This window comes from Phocoena phocoena, chromosome 5 (genome assembly GCF_963924675.1).
Source record: "Phocoena phocoena chromosome 5, mPhoPho1.1, whole genome shotgun sequence".
Lineage (NCBI taxonomy): Eukaryota > Metazoa > Chordata > Mammalia > Artiodactyla > Phocoenidae > Phocoena > Phocoena phocoena.
Genome location: NC_089223.1, coordinates 32,664,368 through 32,685,151, shown reverse-complemented (window position 1 = coordinate 32,685,151; position 20,784 = coordinate 32,664,368). Strand labels below are relative to the sequence as shown.

Sequence of the window (20,784 nt, the reverse complement as noted above, 5' to 3'; positions counted from 1 at the left end):
TTCCATCCCTGTTTCTCAAAATGGGTAATTCCCAAAACGAACAGTCTTAGATTGGCTTTCTTCATTGCCACAGAAATTAGTGAGACATGTTTGTAAGGGAAACTAGCTACCTTTTCAAAATTAAGCTGCCTTAATATTCATAAACTATATTTTATTTTCATAATTACATTTGACCTTCCCAAATTGAGATTGGAGGCTGAAGAAGCATTCTAGTTCCTCTTTGACACAGGAGGAAATGCCATGCAAATTCTAAGTGGCAGAATTGAGATTTGAAACCAGAATTTTACCCTAAACCCAGGGTTCTTTGTGTTACCCTATTCCACATGCCTAGTCTTCATCAAAGGCTCCAGCCTTAGGCAAACTTAATCTATAGGCATGAATATGAACTTGAGTGGATGGATTCTGTTTTTTTATACAGTTTACTGATTACCGTGGGGACATTTCTCTGCATCCCTGACCATCCAGGCTCTCCAGCTGTCTGAAACACTTTCTTCTTATGACTTCAAAATCTCCCCCTCTCTTCCTCATGATTTCTCAAGTGTGTCCTTCAGAAAACTTCTTTCCAATTTTTTGCCCTGAAACTGAAAACCTCTGTTCTTTCTCTATATATCTTTTCTAGTTGAGCTGCCTGGATTGACTGATGTTAGTGCTCTGTAATCCCAAAGTTGATTAGAATATTCTGACAAAGTTAAGTAGAAATTATGTATTTACCCACAACTTACTACCAGTGTCATCTACATGCAGTGTATTTTTCTCTACACTCTCAGCAAAGCTATTAGCACCTTCTACTAAGGCACATCCTTATACGTGTTCAGTTCTTCACGTTTTCGAAGCACTTTCACATAAATCTTTTCACCTGAGTCTTATAATAACACGTGAAATAAATAGTTCTGATATTATTACGCCTTCAGTTCAAGTGATTTAAGAACTTGCCTCAAGTCACATGGCTCCGAGCCAAGTGGCAAATCCCAGGTTAGACTCCAAAACGCCTTAGCCTCTTTTCAGTATAAGACCTCCTCTAACTGCCTACACAACTTATTTTTTTTTAAAAAAAGTTAGAAAATGAACACAATATGAAAAGATAATTCGGTAAAAAGTAACTCTCATGGTATCTATTTTTTGAGAATCTGACTGAAATTCTAAAGTGAAGTTATCAAAAAACACTGTCTTGTTCACATAAAATATTTTGTAATAGAGAAAATAATAAATATATCCGTCAAAAATCACTTAATGAAAATCTGCTGTAATCCTTGCACTAATACACAGATTGTTGTACGCAAATGCTCATTCTTCAAAATTTTTCTACTTTGAAGAGATTTCAATAACATCTGTAACTTTTGAAGAATACTGTTTATTAGCGCCTATGTGAAATGATAATAGTAAAACTCTGAATCAACATAGAGCTGAGTTTTGAAACCTGAGAATATTTCATTTAGTAGATATTTTTCTTTTAAAAACGAGAATTGTCCTTCAACTGAAACCCTTCCTGCTGGGGGATGGCCTTTTTCTCAATGGGCTCCAGCAGAATGAGAATGGCAGCATCGTCGTTCTCATCAAAGCGACGAAAATGGGAGAAGTCCAGCTCGTACTTGCACCACTCATCCTTCACGAAGTTCTCAGAAAGCACAAAGATGGTTTTGTGGCTCTTTTCAATGGAGTCAATGATATTGTCGATAATCCACTTGCCAGGAATGAAGTCCCGCTTGTGAAGACACAACTTAAAGGGAGGTCTGAAGTGCTCCAGCTCCTGGACCATGAGGTTCTCCACCCAGTAGGAATCCCGTTCACTGTAGGACACAAAGGCGTCATAGCAGATGTCCCTGCGGGGGGCCTTCCTGGGCTTCCTCTTGGCCTGGAGCCAGGCCCACATCATCTTCATGTACCACAGTCCGTGGAAACGGTGGCACAGAACTCCCACGAGCAGGAGCGACAGGAAAAGGGCACAGCACACGGCAGACACCACGGCTGCCCTGTGGCATTCAGAAGGTGAGAGCCGGGTGTCCTGAACCCGCTGGCCCCGCACGGGAGATGGAGAGTCACACAGGTATTCTTCTGGCCAGTCGATCAGGACCTGGGCCAGGGCCTGCTGCCCCTGTGTGAAAGACAGGAAGTCACAGGAGCAAATGAAGCTGTTGCCACCAGCTTCCAAAGTCTTCAGTTTTTGAAAAGAATCAAGTTGCTCCTTAGAGAAAGTTTTATTTTCTTGCTTACGTTCCAAGAAGAAGGAAGTACCTGGGAGCATCTTCGACATGTACCTGAAAATGTAAAGTTCTTTAAGATGTGACAAAATAAAAGACTATATTGCTAACATCTAATATGCCTAGTGTCTGGGAAACATTGAGTGTTAGATTGTATAGTTTGACGCTGGATAAATTCAAGTATGTCACCTTTTCTGGCCACTGGTAAGAGTTCAGTAAAGAACCAAGTGTACACTGACAAAGATCAATGTTAGTCAGGTTTTTCTAGAGAAAGCAACATTGTCCCGAGTTTATAGATTATTTTGTCTTAAAATCAAAGTATGTAGGGAGAACCTTTGAACTGATGGTTTCAGTTATTCTCCAACCATCAAATGTTCCCTGAGGTCCGAGTATCCTGTGGATTTTAAATATTGAGAAGGGAGATATGGTATTAAGCAAGTTTTGGCAGTTTCAACTGTGAATACCTTTAGTTAATATAAAAGCATGTTTTCAAAGTTCTGTCATTGTGGAAAATTCTCATAGCTAAGCTCTGTTGTTATTACAGTTTCTGTTGGGCCTGTTCTGATCATGGAACCGCAGTCACCCCATTTTCCATTTTCCTGAAGTACAGTCTTCCAGTTCTGTATTCAATAACTGATTTTCAAATCTTATTGTTTAATTACTTCGACTTGTTTTACTATTAGTTTTTTCACTGTGGGCCTGAGTGTAAGAGTGTCTTCTGTTACTTGTGATCTCATATGAAGAACAGTATTTCTGAGTTCTAAATATTTTGGAAACTTGAAAGATTGACAAAACCTTTCAGAGTGAAATTGACCTCTTTATTATATGTGGTCAAAAGGTACAAATTTCCAGTTATAAGATATATACTTCTGGGAATGTAATGTACAGCATGGTGACTATAGTTAGTAATGCTGTTTTAGTAATACTGTTATTATACCTTCAAAAGTTGCTAAGAGTAGATCTTAAAACTTCTCATCACCAGAAAAAAATAGTAACTATGTGAAATGATGGATTTTAACTCAACTTATCGTGATGATTATTTCACATTATATATACGTATATCAAATCATTATGTTATACATCTTAAACTAATACAATACTACATGTCAATCATATCTCAGTAAAACTCGGGCAGGGGGTACACATTGAGATACCACTACATGCCCACTAGAAAGGCTAAAATGAAAGACTGACAATACCGACAATACCGAGGTTGTAGAACAACTGAAACTCTCATGCATTGCTGCTGGCAATGCGAAACGATACACCCACTTTGGGAAAGTTTGACAGTTTCTTATCAAATTAAATATGCACTTAATGATGCAACAATCTCAATCCTAGATAATTACCCACGAGAAATGAAAAAATAAGCCCACACAAAAGCATGTACTTTATTCAGAGCTAGAAATGACCCAAATATCTATCATCTCATGAACAGATAAAGAAGTCGTTGTATGTGTATACGATAGAATACCACTCAACAATAAAAAGGCAGAGCTGCTGAAATATGCAAGAATATGGATGATCTGAAAAGAATTATACTAAGTGAAAGAAGTCAGACACAAACAAATACATACTATAGAGTTCATTTAAATGAATTCTACACAATTCATTTAGATTTAAATTCTACACAAAGCAAAACTATGACAGAAAGCAGGGGTATCAGGGAGCCGGGTTGGGGAGGGAATTGACTGCATAGAGACATATGGGGACTTTTGGGGGTGATAGAAATGTTCTGTATCATGATTGCGATGGTGGTTACATGACTGTATCTCTTTGTCAAGTTCATCAAACTGTACTTTTTACATTGATAAATTTTATTATATATAAATTATATCAATAAAACCGACTTTAAAACATCCTCTTCTCTCCAAGAGCAAAGGATGGATATATCAGGCCTGCAAAATAGAGGAGCTAACCTTTTGCTTGCCTTTTAGAGAAGGAAGGAGAAAACACCTAATTTCTCTAGCAGGTCATCCTGCCTTGCTTATAAAATGTCTCCTTTTACTTTAATAAGTTTACATTAATTTCTCTCACTTGCAACAAAAAGAGACCTGACTAAGATATTTCCTGATGGAAAGAAAATTGTTTCTTAAGTAACTCAGGAAGTCCAAACTACCTAGAAATACAAAATCTTCTAATATCATATTCAGATGGTTTTATCCCTTCTGGAATGCTCATTTTCAGCTTTCTGCCTTGGAATACCACTCCATGTGTAATCAGAGCAATTCATCACCCAAATTTTACAAAGTCCATTCCAGGACTAAACCCATCAGACTATAATGATTCCAGAAATTAAGATATTCCTAGTAAGAATGGTCTAAATGTTCATTTTTTTAAAAAAAGAAAGGAAGAAAGAAGAAACAAAGACCAATAAAATCTCTTACAGTAAAATTGACTGCTTCGTCTGTCAGCCCAAGTGACTGATCTTCTACATTGATTTCAGACTTCTTGGTACCTAACTCCAAGGATTGGAAGCATCAAACTTAAGTTAATTCAGAACAGAAAGTCCATAAAAGTCTTGGTTTTTTTTTTTTTAATTTAGAGAATCTGTGAATATTTCAGGAATCTAAAACTTGGGAAAATAAAAAAAGAGAGGGAAAGAGACCTTACTTCAAGTTCTCTGATGCACTATCCCAGATGCAAAGGGCCAAACCATGAAGATGATATATGAGGTAAGTTTGTACAGGTTAGGTCCAAATATACAAAACTCTCAAGGACAGTGCAAATAACTTTCATCTGTTGCAAGACTGGAAGTAGATGATAGAAAAGGAGATTTCAAATTCACACAGAGCTGCTGAATGTGGCTGGATGTAAATTTCATGAGGTCATGGACTTTGTTCTCCTTTGTGCAAGGAAGTATTCCCAGCCCTGAGAACACAGTAGGCACTAATCAACTATTACTTGCTTTTTTAAAAAAATATTTATTTATTTGGCCGATTCGGGTCTTAGTTGCAGCACGCGAGATCTTTTGTTGTGGCACGAGGGCTCTCTAGTTGCGGCACGGGAGCTCCAGAGCGCGTGGGCTCTAGTTGTGGTGCACAGGCTTAGTTGCCCTGTGGCATGTGGGATCTTTGCTCTCCAACCAGGGATCAAACCCGCGTCTCCTGCATTGGAAGGCAGACTCTGAACCACTGGACCACCAGGGAAGTCCCAACTATTACTTGTTGAGTGGTGGATTGACATGCCTTTTCAGAGCATCAGTTGGGTCTGGAGGAATGGAGTATGGACATTGCAGACACAGGTGGGCCTGCAAAGGAGAGAAGTCTGACCAGTGGCTTCTCGCCCCAACTTCCTACCCTTGCCGCACAATAGCTGACCTTGTTTAAAGACGAGAATGAAGAAATATAGTGTATTGTTTCCAAGCACAGAGTCAGACAAAACCATGAGCGAGCAGCTGGTATCATTTTAATATTGTATGGCCTCATCAGTCAGGAAGAATATGAAAAGAAGGCAGAATTTTATCAATTTCTAAGTTCTTTGGAGTGCCTTGGGAAATATATTGAAATATCTTAAGAATCAAATAACTGCTAAATCCAACCATGTGATGTGACAGTCTGGGTAGAAGTTGCTGCCTTCCATGTGCATGGAAAAAATGAGCTCATGATAATAACTCAGAGCCAGGGACATGAGCTGTGTGACCACTGCCTTCTCTAGGTTCAGTCCTGTTACAAAGCATAACTAGGGTTCAGTGTGCACCAGTCACGGTCACAGACAAGAATATTGCCAGCTTCTTAGGCCATATCATTGGCCACCTCTCTATGAATGAATTCCCAAATTATGTATGATGATGTAATGGTTTCCTACGTGTGTGTAAGTAGCTTTCAAGCCTGGAGGTTGCTGTCTTCTTGGCCATTGTATGGACAGTCATACTTGACCCAGAAAGTTTCTGGATGCAATCTCTGGAAGACTTATAATTAGTATTTATATTAATATTTTGTGTTAAGGAATCTATGAATATTTGGGTTTTAAAGACTTGTCACATTTTTTAAATTTGGTGTGTTAGAGTCAAGGTCAAGCTTGTAATTCCAACTTAAAATGTATATTTCATTTATACTTGTGATTTTAAGTTGAAATTTTTCATTGTTTGTAGAAACACGGATTGAAACATTCATCATACATTGAAACATTTAAGAGAGCTTAAATTTTACCATATTTATAAGTGTATTAGTTATATTAGAATTGTTTAAGAACTCAGGAAAGTTTTACTAAGTCAAACAATTGACACTTAAAGAGAACATCAAATATATTACATTTATAAATGCTGCTAAAATTAATTAAAAGTTTAATTAGCTAAGTTTGTAAATGGGACCAAACAAAAGCCAAAGTCCCTTTTAAACTGATGTTTAAATTTAGTAGATTTACAAATAGTTAGTCAAACCTAAAAGCTTAAGGAAGGACAAGATTTTTAACTTAGCAAATTTAGTTATTTAGATATTAAATCATAAAGCCAAAGCAAACTCCTGAATTATCTCTTCTGCGGACAAAAAATTATGAGGACTTTTTAAAAAAAAAAGCCAACATTGACAAAATTAAATTTGTCACCAAAGAAAAAATTTGCCATGTGTTTCCTTCCTCTTCTACTGCCTATGGCCACGGCTTCCTCCGGCCTGAGTCAGTTACGGCCTCATCTTCTGGTCTGATCCTGTGTGTCCTGCCAGTGTCCTTCTGCTCCTCCCTCAGCTATGGCTTCCTTGAGCTGTCAATCATGGAACAGATTTGACTGTGTATACATTATTTACCATGTGCCAGCTCTAGCCCTTTTAGATTGCTAAGAGATGATTTGTACTAAATGTTGGTTTATATGATGGGATTAAATCTATGGGATTAAATCCATGGTTAGGGTTAGGGTTAGGGTTACAGTAGGTTAGGGTAAGGCATCATCAGATCCAGGAACTCCACTCCCTGATCAAATGTGTGAGTCACTGACTTATCTCCCCAATCTTTTGTAAGAAAACCAGTCCCTCTGAGGCTCCCAGCTCACATACGCCATTTGCCCTCATGCCCTCCTCTGTCTCTCACCATCTGCTGACCTCCTACTCCCTTCCTCTCACTTGTCGAAGACTTTGGCATCTGCTCACAGACTTCTTCTTAAGATCTTCCAGGAGCCCAGCTGCTTCACTGTTCACAAAGATGACCCACCCATCACCTCTTGGTTCCTATACCCCCTTGTCCCCCGAGCTCCTCCCCGGCACTACCTTGGTCTCTCCCTGGACCCGGGGATTACAAACAGTTGTCCAAGTTCAAAATGACTAACTCAGCCTCCTGCATCTTGCTCAGAGTCCACTGGTCCCTCCCTTTCCCCCAACCCATTGGTCATCTCCTGCCTTGTCTTTCTTCCTTATTTAGTGTAGATTCAGGCCAATGCCTGGTGCAAGCTGGAGCTCACAGGTGGAAGGGTCAGCAGAACCCAGGGTTCCCATCCTCTAAGCATTCTGTGGAGAGTCATACTTGGCCCCAAATTTCTGGTTTGCTGGGTTCTTCCCCCTTTTTTACAGGGAAAATACCAGCTTGGGTGCGGCCACTGGATGGTCTGAATATGCATGCCTGTTGCACAGGGGCACTGGGGGTGCCAGAAGGAGGTCTTGGGGAATTGGGATGATGCAGTCTTTCTTACCTCAGAATCTCCAAGACACCCTTACCACCCCCGCAAACGCTCTTGCCAGTGGTGTCACCAAACACGGAGTGGAAGGAGAGGGCTTTTCCCCCCCCCCCAATCTCGAGAAACCTTCCCTGCCCTTCCGTATGAACAGCTGGGGTATTCTCACTATCATGTAATGGAAAATAGTGTACAAAAAGCTTCAAGCCCTCTCACCCCTGAGTCAGATCACCACTTCTAAATAGAACTTCTAGAGCCACCACTTTCTTTTCCTTATGTTCCTATTCCTCCTGTGTGACAAAGTCCTAAACCTGAAAGGTCCCTATGGACTTAGAGGAGACCAGGCACTTTTATTACGCTTTTCTAGCCAACCCACCTCACCCTCCACCCTCCTCCAGCCACCGGCATTCTCTGCCTCCCCACATGCTCTCGGGGATGACTTTGTCTCTTATTTCGCAGAGGAAATTAAAGCCATCCCCTCAACTTCTCACTGCTGAGCTCCTCCCCACACCCACCCTCCCCTCCTGCTGCAGTAGGAGAGGGCTCCCTCCTAGAATGGCCGCCAGCCCCACCTGGTTCAGTCGAGACGCTCCCTCCCTGCCATCTCAGGAACCACGTGCTGCTTGGTATCCTTTCTCTCTCCTGTATTTTCCACCGCTCCATCTCAACCAGATCATTCCTACCAGTGTTTACACATCCTCAAGTCTTTTCCATATTTATTTCAAATAAACAAACAAAAACAAATTCTCATCTCCCTCAAGCTTCTCTCTCTCTCTCCTCCTTCATAGAGTAACTTCTGGAAAGAGCTCTTTATTCTTCCTGTCTCTGTTTCCTCACCTCTTGCCCAGTCTTTAGTCTACTCCAAGCTGGCTTCCACCCCTATCACTCCAACCAGCACTTGCAAAGGTCATCAATGACCGCCGTACTGCTAACTCCCAGATACATTGTATTCTTCCTGTTGCCTAACCTGTCAGAACAAATCTCCTTGCTGACACTCCTTCCTTCTTTGCTTCTCCCTTGGCTTCCATGACCCCACATACTTAGGCTTCCTTTTCAATGCTCCTTTACAGACTTATCCTCCCTTACCCTCTTTCCCAAGTCTAGGTCTTAGGCCACTCCTCACTGGCTGCTTTCTTCCTAAGGAGTCTCATTTATTCTCATCTCTATGCCAATACCTCTCAAATTTAAGTCTCCCATGCAGACATCTCATCAGAGCTGCAGACCTAGACGGGCAACTGCCTCCTGGAGACATGCGTCCACGTGGATGTCTCAGAGCATGTCCACTCAGCATGTCCAAATCTGAGCTCATGGTACTTCTTGCCAAGGCTGGTCCTCTCTTAGTGTTTTTTATTTCAACATGTGGCACCACCATCTATCCAGAAGCATCTGCTACAAGACTTAGTTCTGCTGATTTTACCTCGAATCCATCCAACTCCTTTTACTCCCACTTCCATCAACCTAGTTAGAGCTACCTTCACCTCTTGCCTGGACTATGAAAACACCTCCTGATGGTCTCACCTGCTTCGCCTTCTCCGTAGCTCCTTCTTCACGCTGCCTCTAGAGAAGGCCCCTCTAATGAAAATATCATGGGAGCTGCTTATGTAATTTTAAATGTCCTAGTAGTTACATTTTAAAAGGTAAGCAAGAAACAGGTAAAACTGATTTTAATTACACCATATTTAACCCCAAATATTACCATTCCAATATGTAAAGATTATGAAAAAAGTAACAAGATATTTTACATTCCTTTTTTACACTGTCTTTGAAATCCAGTGTGTATTTTACATTCACAGCACATTCCAACTAAGACCAGCAACATTTCAAGTGTTCAATACCCATGTGTAGCTAGTAGCTACCATTACTGGACAGTAGAGATCTAGAATGATCTTTTAACAATGCAAATCTGATCATTTCACCCCACCTCACGTTTAAAATGCTTCTGTGGCTTCCAAATTGTTCTTAGGATTAGGATCCAAGTATTTAACATAGGCTACAAGTTCCTGCAGGGTCTGTGGTGTGGCTTGTGCTTCAAGTTCTGGTCTCTGCCTCTTCTCACCCTCACCGTCTGTGTGCTGCCACATCAGCTACATCAGACTTTCAGGTTTCCAGATCCACGGAGCTTCCACCCACCACAGACCCTTTGCATATGCTCTTCCCTGTGCTGTGGATACCATCCTCTACTACCATCCCCTCCACCATCACCAGCACCTCCACCACTAGCACCAGCAACCCCACTGCACCATCACCACCACCTCCACCTGCACCATCACCTCCATCGTTACAGTATCACCAACACCTCCACCTGCACCATCACCACCACCTCCACCTGTACCATCACCACCTGCCATAGAGACTCACTTCTCCTTCAGGTCTCCACTCACCTTCACTTCCCTTACTCTTCAGCCTAGATATGTGTTCCTTTCCTTCATAGCATTTAGCTTAGTTTGTAACTATATCCTCCCACATGTGTGATTAGTGCCTGTCTCTCTCATGAGGCCATAAGAAGAATTGTTTAGCTCACTATTGTATTCTCAGTGCTTACCCAGTGACTTGTATATAGTATGTGTTCAATAAAAACTTTTGAATAAATAAATGAATAAATCAAGATAATCAGGAAATAAAGAACCATAAAATGGGGCACACAATAGAGCTTGAAGAACAGAGGAGAAGTCAGGGAACACTGTCAAGGTTGGCAGGTAGGCTCCAAAGCGGGATGGAGGGGTGGGAGCAGACGCTTAGACTAAGACTGATCTTGTGTTAATATCTCCACTTGAAGTTTAATGTATGTTTGTTCAATGCCTTAACAAGTCTATGAGGCAGGCATTATCTGCCCTTTAAATTTAAAGAGGCTCAGAAAGGTTCAGGACTTGTCAAGTGACATAAGTAGGACTGGAACCTCACTCTGTCTGATTTCAAAGTCCCTGCACCATGCATTTCACTAGATCTCCATAGACAAATGCCTATGCTTCATAACCTTGCTAGTTTTACTCAATGAGAATAATACTATTCAATGAGAATGTGACTGAACCCTCAAATAATAGAAAAGGCTAGATTTTTTCATACTGCATATGTAAGTGCCCCTATTTTGTTGCAAGATTTCTTCATACAAATGTTGCCCAAATGCATTGCACAATTCAAGTGTGATTGTCTCATATGAGACACTTAAGCAAAACAAACCTTGTCTGAAATGATACCATTTACTATTTTGAGAAGGAAGCTAAATGATGATTGTATGGGACCTTCTCAACAGCAGTTGACTTTCCCTCCTGTTTAAGCGAGTTTATGCATATAATGTGCTTAACAGAAACCTGGCATACAAAGAGATCAATAACTGTTAGCTGGTATTATCATGATCATGATCGTTATCCTTCCTGGCTCATAACAGCTTTTCCCTTATTTCCTGCACACATACTAAAATATAGGTTCATAAGAATATGCTATTCCAGCTCTAAAGGACTCACGTGAATCGCTGCCATAAATCAGCTTCTGGACTGAATCAGTTCAGCCGCCCACCGTGGCCCATGCACCACAGAGCACAGATCCAAAGCCGAACCCGACTGGTTTCCAGGGCTCAGCATAACAGAGTCCTACCCCTCGTCCACAGCGTTATGGGGACAATGGAGCAAAAGGGCCAGAGCTTTGTCTTCGGAGAGACCCGCGTTCAAACCTCTTCCACATGCTAGCGTTATGACTGAGCAGATCACTAGACTCAGTTTTTACATCTGTTGAAGGGGAATGATAACTCCTAGCCAGGGTATAATGCCCAGAAGCTGGTACATGCTCAGTGTTAGCTATTATTTTTTAAGAGGCATTTAAACCGTGGGAACTTAGTTCCTGCTCTAGTTTGCTGTAGGTCAGCCAGTCTAATCCAATTGTTGATGGATCAGGAGAAAAATAATGAGAATGGGGGAAGGAATCTCACACAGTCACTTGTTCTGCCCACAGCCACCTTTCCATTTCCTGATTCAAGGGGCCATTGCCCCCAACCCCCCAGTATCTGGGGGGACAGCAGAAATATCACCTCGACAACCATGAACCTGCCATTGCTACAGTGGGGTCTGGTCCTCCCTTAACTGTCCATCTGTCCAACAGTCCAGATTGACTTTTAGAAAGTTAGGATACTATGACTCTTGTTTGTTGTGAGAAATAATATCTCAAAGTCTTTTTAAAACAGGTCTTCCGTGAAAGTACAGTAGGGAGGCAGTGTGTGCTGTGGTTACAGATAGAGGTTGTGGGCCCCCTTGCTAACTGCGTGATCCTCTCCAGTTATCATCTCTGTAAAATGAACTTAATAGGGTTGTTATGACGATTAGGCAAAGTGCCTTCTGCAAAGCACAAGCAGTGCCTGGCCTTTGGGAGTGCTATGAGTTGTTTGTCAGTAGAGCCAAAAGAATAATTGTCTTTATTTTGTGGAAAATCAACTGGAGAAATGAAGCTGCCTGTCCGTATCTGTGCACAAACATTCAGCATATGAATAATAATAGTAGGTGACAAAAGTACACAGTGGTGGGGTGGATGAGAAGAGAAAGCAGGCTGTGGCTCTGCTGACTGAGGAGCTCTTAGACCCATGAAATTGCAGAACTCAAAGCCGTGCTGGCAGATAATAAAAATTCCGAGATAAAATTAAACAATATGAATGGGTGTGGATATCTGGGTAGATTTTTTTCCCCCCACTCTTTCCTAAAAAAGCATTTGTTTCTAATCTTGAGATGACTGCCAGGAAAATTACCAGATAACTGTTGCCACTCAAATAATCAGATCCCAAACCTATCTTTCTGGTCCAATGAGGGCAGAAGACCCAATAGGTGAGGAAAGACCGTATCCAATGTCAACCAAATATAAAGTCACCGACCCTCCCCCCAGTGTCACTCTCAAAGAAGCAGGCGTTATCAAGAAAGGATTATTCCTTGAGGGACCTGGAAAGGACTAACTGACCAGAAATTCTGTATGAAAATGATGCCATAGAGAGCGATCACTTGGACGAATAAGCCCCTTTGATAAAAGGTAAATACACTAAGGAATGTAAATATTATGGGGCTTCCGGCCTTAAGATGAATCTTGTTTCCCTCTTACCAACTAGAGGAGCTCAGTTTCTCTCAGAAAATGAGGGTTTGATGACACAGGTGGAGGTGCAAATTGGGAGCAAAGGGTGTGGCCTCAGGCAGGTTCAACTGGGACAATGAAGGCAAAGTATTAGGGAAGAGGGGGGGACCCCCTCAGAAGCAGAGAATAGAGTCCAGGAAAGGGGAGGGGACAGAGGAAGGAGGAGGGGAGGAACCCACTCCAGGAACCCACCCCCGGAAACCCACTGCAGGGGAGGAACCCACTCCATTTGAGAACACGTTTTGCCTCTTTGTCAAGGGACGGCTCCAGGCCACAACCGAAGGCCCAACAATAGAATACTGTTCCTTTTGGAGGAGAGAGACCTAGGTCTGCTCTGGGAGGGGAAGGTCGCTGCTTTCCTTTCCAAGACCGCGGGCCAGCTCTGCTGAGGAAGCTTCCCTGCACCGCGGGCACACAGGAAGATTAGTTCTGCTTGAAATCTCAGAAACTTGCACAACTGGACCAACCCCAGCTCTGCCAGGAAGCGGGCAGGACAACTCTGTCTTGCCGCAGGCTGTCCAGGGAGTGACTTCGGTCAAATTCCACTCTTGCATCACATGTTTCCAGAAATTTCAGTTTTAGGAAATGAAAGTGACTGCTCTGGGGGACCTGAACTTCCTATTGGAACCACTCCATGCCCAGCACAAGCCATCATGCGGGAAGCCAACCCAGAAAGGGGCGGCCTGCAAAGGGAGGGTGTCAGGAGACCAGGACTGTCAGGCACCTACGAGGGGCCAGACATTGGTTTTCTGTTGACAACGTTTACTCAGCGTGTCCTTCTGTCACGCATGGAATTAGTTGCTGGGGTGAACAGCACAAAGTCATGGCCCCTGCCCTTGAGAAGCTCACAGTTTTAAAAAGGAATAAATTTAACAAAACAGAAACAGACTTACAGATACAGACACCAGACTGGTGGTTGCCAGAGGGGAAAGGTGTGGGTGAGAGGCAAAATGAGTGAGGGAGACTAAGGGGTACACACTCGTAGGAATAAAATAGATAAGATGCAAGGATGTACTGTACAGCACAGGGAATATAGCCAATATAGCCAAATTTACATGGAGTATAATCCATAAAATTATCAAATCACTGTGTCCTACACCTGAAACTAACGTAATATTGTAAGTCATACTTCGATTGAGAACAAAAACTCACAGTCTTACAGGGAAGACGTAAGTTGTGCAAGTAATTCCAAGAGGGACAACATGAACGTTACACATAAGGAGAAAGTCTCTCAGCATCGCTGTGAATGATTTATGAACCCCATTTTTCAGATGGGCACACCGAGGCCCGTAGAGGTCAGAGAAGCTAGTAAGAAGCACAGTCAGGATCTGAACTCCAGTCACCTAATTCCATAGCCCATCTTCTTTCTATCCGCTGCCTTTCAGTCTCTACCATGTGCATATCACTAGGGTGAGAGCTTGAAAAACTATTTACTCTGAGCTTCATACCTTCCGAGGGTGAAGAGCTACACAAATAGGTGGATTTGCCAAGAGTAGTCGAATGAAAAATGGCGACAGGAAGTGGTGGCCCCACCCTCACTGGGTCAGTGGTCTTCTGCGTGTCAGTCAGTGTTTCTGGGCCTCAATTTCTTGGGAGTGTTACCTTTCTACGGGGTTGTTAAGAAGATTAAATTAGATGGTGGATGTGAAAAGTAGTTTGTAAGTTAAAACCACTGTTCTCATGCTTATTATTCTTACTACTACTTTTCAGCATTGGAAGATACAGTAGTACCTGCCTTGGGAGCAAAGAGCAGGCGTGATTACTGCCCAATGGAAAGGTTTGAGTTCCCCAAGCTCAGGGATCCTCTGCTCTCATACACCCCACTGTGTGTGCAGGTGTCACGGGGCCCTCGTCACCCGGCCCCGTGGGAATCTGGGCTCAGTGAACCATGCAAAATGCTGGTACTCTAGCTGCTGCCATTGCTGTAAGAAATTATCCTTTGTCACTGGTCTCCTGTGTTCTGCCAGCATCCACGGGACTGTGACAAGCCAACTGGTTAGATTGCCTTTGGAAGGTGGAAAAGGCAAGAAAACAGACTTTCCTCCGGAAAGGATTTTAGCCCAGTGTCCGACCTCCAAAACTATAAGATTAAAATTTTTTTCTTATCTTAAAGACACTAAATTTGCAGTAATTTGTTAAAGCAGCAATAGGAAACTAATACAGCACTGTCCAGAAGTGATCGTATCTGAGGTTTTACCCCAATTGCAAGCTAACCAGTCAAGGAATGACCTTGACTCTGACACTCTGGTCTCCTTCTTTCATTTATTAACACACTTATGATTATATTGGGCCCTCCCAGAGAATCTAGAATAATCTCCCCATTTCAAAACCAGCTGATCAGCCTCCTTAATTCCATCTGCAGCCTTAATTTCTCCTTGCCGTGTAACATAACATATTTACAGGGTCTGGAGATTAAAATGTGGATGTCTTTGGGAGACGATTATTGTGCCTATCACAAGTAGTAGGAAAGGAATCCACAAGTGTGACGGTTGACAAAGGGAAGCCACTTTGCAATATAACATTGTCACAAAATATCTACATGTTCGAGTCTGGCTGTCCCAATTTCCTGCATTTCTCAGGACAATTATAACCATCACTATGAAATAAATCCTTATGAAGTTCCCTACATGAGAAATGGCTTTACTGTAAATCAAGGCCTGTCCTCATGGCTTTCATTCTGAGGCTCTTATTTGACAACGAGAGTCCACTATGTGACTTCCTGTTGGTTATGTAGCCTATGTTGTAAACCAGACTATTCCAGACATACTCTCCAAGTTTGGCAAAAATACTAACAGCCAATTTCTCATGACATGGTTAAGACCAATGAAAGTTTTGTTTTATTTATCTGGATTAAGAAACACTCATTTCATATTGTCCTATTTTTTGCTTTAGCATAGATTTAGTTCCTACCATGGATCAAATCATATCATCCTTGTGCATAATGAGAATTGGAATTCAGTAAGAAACTCACGACAGAGTTTTAGTTGCTTTAGACTTTTCAAAACATACGATATTTAACATGTTATATTTAATGAATAATTTATTATAGGCAAGTGTCTCTCTCTTAAGTTAAACAAAACAAAGTTCTTTTCCATTTATTCCTTCATCCACTAAATATTTACTGAGTGCCCACTATATGCCAAGCAACGCTGGGGAATTAGAAGCGAACAAAACAAATCTCTACCCTCATGGAGCTTAATTCTTGTCAGGTGGGTGGGTAGGCCAGCATAGTGGCGTCACTGGGTCCCCTGCTCAGGGTCTCATCAAGCTGAAATTCAGATACTGACTGGGGCTTTCACCACAGCCTAAACCAGGAAAAGAGTCCTTCCAATATTTCTCAGGGTTTTGGCTGAATTCATTTCCTGAAGCCGTGGGTTGAGGATTTGTTTCTAGCTCAGGGTCACTGTTGGCTCCTAGGGGCCATGTGAGCATCTCCAATACAACCATTTACTTTATGACAGCTGATACTTCAAAGCCGGAGGCACAGACAGAGTCTGCTAGCAAGACAAGGGTCTTATACAACGTGACATGATTAGAGGACCGACACCCCATCACGTTCGCCACATTCTATTGGTGAGAAGTAAGTCACAGCTGTTGCCCATACTCAAGAGGAGAATATTATACAAGGGCATGAACACCAAGATTTAGGGATCGTGGGGACCAGCCTAGGGTCTGTCTGTCACATTGGGACCCAGGATGAGTCCAAAGGGGCCAGTTGTTGTGCACAAGGGAAACTCTGGAACACGGCCCCATCCTACATGTCCAGGGGGCAGAGAGATGGAAATATTTGGTGAGTAACATTAATGACCTCCACAAACAAACATGTAAATATACAACATGTCAAGTGATAATAAATACTATGGAGAAAATAAAGTAGTGTAAGGGGAGAGGGATTGATGGCATGTGGGAATGGGCATCAATCAGGATAGCTTAGGTTATGCTGCTGTAACAAACATACAGAGACCCCTGAGGGTCCAGACAAGTCTCCAGGGAGATACATGTAGGGAGTGAGTGTTTTGGCTGGTGAGAACAGCAGGTGCAAGGCCTTGGAGGCAGAAGCTTTCTTGGTGTCTTTGAGAGATGGTAAGGAGGCCAGTGCTTGGAATAAAGTGAGAAAGAAGGGCAGTGTGGGAGATGGGGTGGTGGGAATCATGTCATGCAGGCTCTTGGCGGTCATGGCTCTCACGTGTCATGGAAAACCACAGGTGGGTATGGAGTGCAAGTGTGACACGGGCTGACATATTGAAAGTTCTGGCTCCGGTTGCTCTGTTAAGAATAGACTATCTCAACACCTTGTCATTCAAACCAAAAGCCCACACACTCCATAACCCAACCGTTGTAGGTGGGGCAAGCAGAGCTCTCTTAAAGCTTGTCTCTCTCAGAAGTCACTTGTAATACGTCTCTGAGTATTGGATCTTGGCGTTATTTTAGGTACTCTTTCAGAATGTATCAATTCTCCATTTCACCTTGAATAATTATTGGGCAGAAGCTTCCTATCCAGTCATTCTTAGAGATCTGATCCCATTTGCAAATAGTCACCTTTCAATGATGTGCTTTTTATGATACCATCAGCTTCGGAGGTTCTGTAGAAAACAGAGAGAGTAGGTATTTGCTTGTCTCTTTCTGAATCCCAGGCTGAAAGACAAGCCTCTATTTGAGCATGCCCTTCGGTGGCAGAGGGAAGCGTATGAGATAAACGGCCATGCGGCGCCTGTTAAATCTTCTCCTGGAAACTAGCACACTGTCACTCTGCCCACATTTCACAGCCAAAGCAAGAAATCAGGCCAAGCCTGACAGTGGGGCATGGAGTATATCCCACCCACAGGGGGTGCTGTTCAGAGAGGGAGTGGATATGATCTACCTCGGTCACTAGATCAAGTCAGTCTGGTCTGAGATTCCTTAGGAGGTCTTCAGCTTAGAAGCGCAAGTTCCAGCTGAGCGTGGGGCTCTTTGGGAAGGAGGAGAAGACGGCGAGGGCCCAGTCACGCTGTCACTCACTCTTGGAGGAAGAGTGAGGCCAGGAAGAGGAGTGGTTGTGAGGAGCAGAGAAGCTCCGGGTCACAGCGTCTGCGGTAGGAGAGGTTCACGAAGAGAGGTGGTCTGCAGGAAGTGAAGGTCAGTTGCCTCAACGAGAGACAGCCAATGCCACTGGGGCTATCTTCCAGCCACTGACCTCCTGCTTCAAGTCACCGGGATATGGTAAAGGCAGCAAAGCCAAGTAACGTCTGCAGCTCAGCCTCCAGCTTTCGCTGGTGTGAGCTTTTCAGTCCCATCTCACTTTGCTGTGCACAGGTCACTGTCATTTGTTGGACTGCCGTGTAGCACCTCCCAGGGGCTAGGCGCCTCACTGAGGTGGGGGGAGTGGGGAAGGGGGGGAGGTGTGATTCAGGAAGGGGCACGAGGCACTTGTATCAGTACATATGCTGAAAGCAGGATGCCCAGTAGGAAGATGTCTGAGGAACAGGAAGCCCTGCCCTGTGCCCTGTGTCCTACTCAGTGGCTGAGGTTGGGCGGGGACCAGCTTTGGTCTCTCCCAGTCCTAAGTTTCCATGACCACACCTCTGTATTAGGCCAGCTTTTCTCACAGGAATGACCTGAGAAAAACAAAAGGCAACAAAACTTCAGTATTTAAAACATCGTATTTTAGCAACAAGGTGGGGCTATTCCACAGTTTATTCTTTTGGCAACAAAACACACAGCTGAGTCTTCCTCTGGCTGACTCACGGCTGCTGACTCATCTTGGGTTTAATATCACATCAAAGACCCCAGTGGTCATGTTCTCACCTAGGGTGATCAACTATCCTGGTTTCCTCTGGACTGTCCTGGTTTTAGCCATGAAGTCTCACATCTTAGGCAACTCCTCCATCCTGGGCCAGTGGGGTGGCTGATCACCCAACTCATCCTTTTTTTTTTTTTTTAATTTTTATTTATTTTTAAGTTTTTACAATGTAGTGTTAGTTTCGGGGGTACAGCAAAGTGAATCAGTCATACATATACCTATATCCATTCTTTTTTAGATTCTTTTCCCATATAGGTCATTACGGAGTACTGTGTAGAGTTCCCTGGGCTATGTAGGTCCTTATTAGTTTTCTATTTTATATATAGTCGTGTGTATATGTCAATCCTAATCTCCCAATTTATCCCTTCTCCCCCTTCCCCCCTAGTAACCATAAGCTTGTTTTCTAAGTCTGTGAGTCTGTTTCTGTTTTGTAAATAAGTTCATTTGTATCATTTTTTAAGATTCCACATATAAGCAATATCATATGATATTTGTCTTTCTTTGTCTGACTTACTTCACTCAGTATGACAATCTCTAAGTCCATCCATGTTGCTGCAAATGGCATTAATTCATTCTTTTTTATGGCTGAGTAATATTCCATTGTATATATGTACCATATCTTCCTTATCCATTCATCTGTCGATGGACACTCAGGTGGTTTCCATGTTCTGGCTATTGTAAATAGTGCTGCAATGAACATTGGGGTGCCTGTATCTTTTCGAATTATGGTTTTCTCCGGATATATGCCCAGGAGTGGAATTGCTGGATCATATGGTAGCTCTATTTTTAGTTTTTTAAGGAACCTCCATACTGTTCTCCATAGTGCCTGCACCAATTTACATTCCCACCAACAGTGCAAGAGAGTTCACTTTACTGCCCACTCTCACCAGCATTTATGGTTTTTAGATTTTTTGATGATGGCCATTCTGACTGGTGTGAGCAGATACCTCATTGTACTTCTGATTTGCATTTCTCTAATAATTAGTGATGTTGAGCATCTTTTCATGTGCTTTTTGGCCAACTGTATGTCTTCTTTGGAGAAATGTCTATTTAGATCTTCTGCCCATTTTTTGATTGGGTTGTTTGTTTTTTTAATATTGAGCTGCATGAGCTATTTGTATATTTTGGATATTAATCCCTTGTCAGTTGCTTGGTTTTCAAATATTTTCTCCCATTCTAAAGTTTGTCTTTTCGTTTTGCTTATGGTTTCCTTTGCAACTCATCCCTTCTAGTGGATTCTGCAATGAACTGCAGGGTGCTGCTGGGGCAAATATGTGGATTTTAGCATCAGGTAGACCCAAGTTCAAATCTTTGTGTGTGCTACGTCACTTCCAAGCTGTGCGATCTTAGGGAAGTTACTTGTTATTCCAAAACAGAGACAGTATTTACCTTGTGTGATTTGTTACAAGGTCTGTTACAAGGTTCTCACCTCACCAGTCACCGTGTCCCCATCACTCACTTTCTTCCATGTTACTGGCCTCTGTTCTCTTCCTCAAACACACAAAGCTCTCTGTCCCCCTGTGCACTTCCTGTTCCCCTGTCAGGGAGGCCTGGGTATTCCCAGACAGGATCCTTCTTGTCATTCAAGTCCCTGTTTACCTGTTCCCTCCTCATGAGGTCTCCCCTGCCCGCTTACTCAGGAGTCCCTTTCCCAACACTCCCAGGCACTCTTTGTCTTCTCCCTGTTTCATTTCCTTCCGAAATGAGCTGGAATTGTCTTGTCTATTTATGACGGGGGCAGGCAACCTTCTAAAGTGGCTCCCGAAGGCCCCCACTTCCTACTACTCATCTCCTCCCCTTGAGTAGGGGGCAGGACCTAGGGACTTGCTCCTAACAAAGAGAATATGGCAAAGTGATGGCAGGTCACTTCTGAGATTATGTCCTAGAGGCATGACTTCTGTCTTCCCTTTCTCTTCCGATCTCTCTCTCTCTATTTCTCTCCCCCACCCCCAGCCCACTTGCTTGTTCTGCTGACGTGAGCTGCCCTAATGGGGAGGTGCATGTGGCCAAGAACTCAGGCCAGCCTGCAGCCAACAACCAGCAAGACACTGAGTCCTGCCAACAACTACATGAATGAGCTTGGAAACAAATTCTCCCCCAGCTGA

General features: G+C 42.9%; 1 pseudogene across 1 annotated transcript; it reads right to left on the bottom strand.

The window, feature by feature from the left end:
* Positions 1-1,450: 1,450 nt before the first annotated feature.
* Positions 1,451-10,073, bottom strand: LOC136123133 (toll-like receptor 2; annotated as a pseudogene). The gene is made up of 2 exons (XR_010655912.1): positions 10,038-10,073; positions 1,451-2,662 (listed from the first exon to the last, which is right to left on the bottom strand). The product of XR_010655912.1 is annotated as a toll-like receptor 2 (transcript).
* Positions 10,074-20,784: the final 10,711 nt, after the last annotated feature.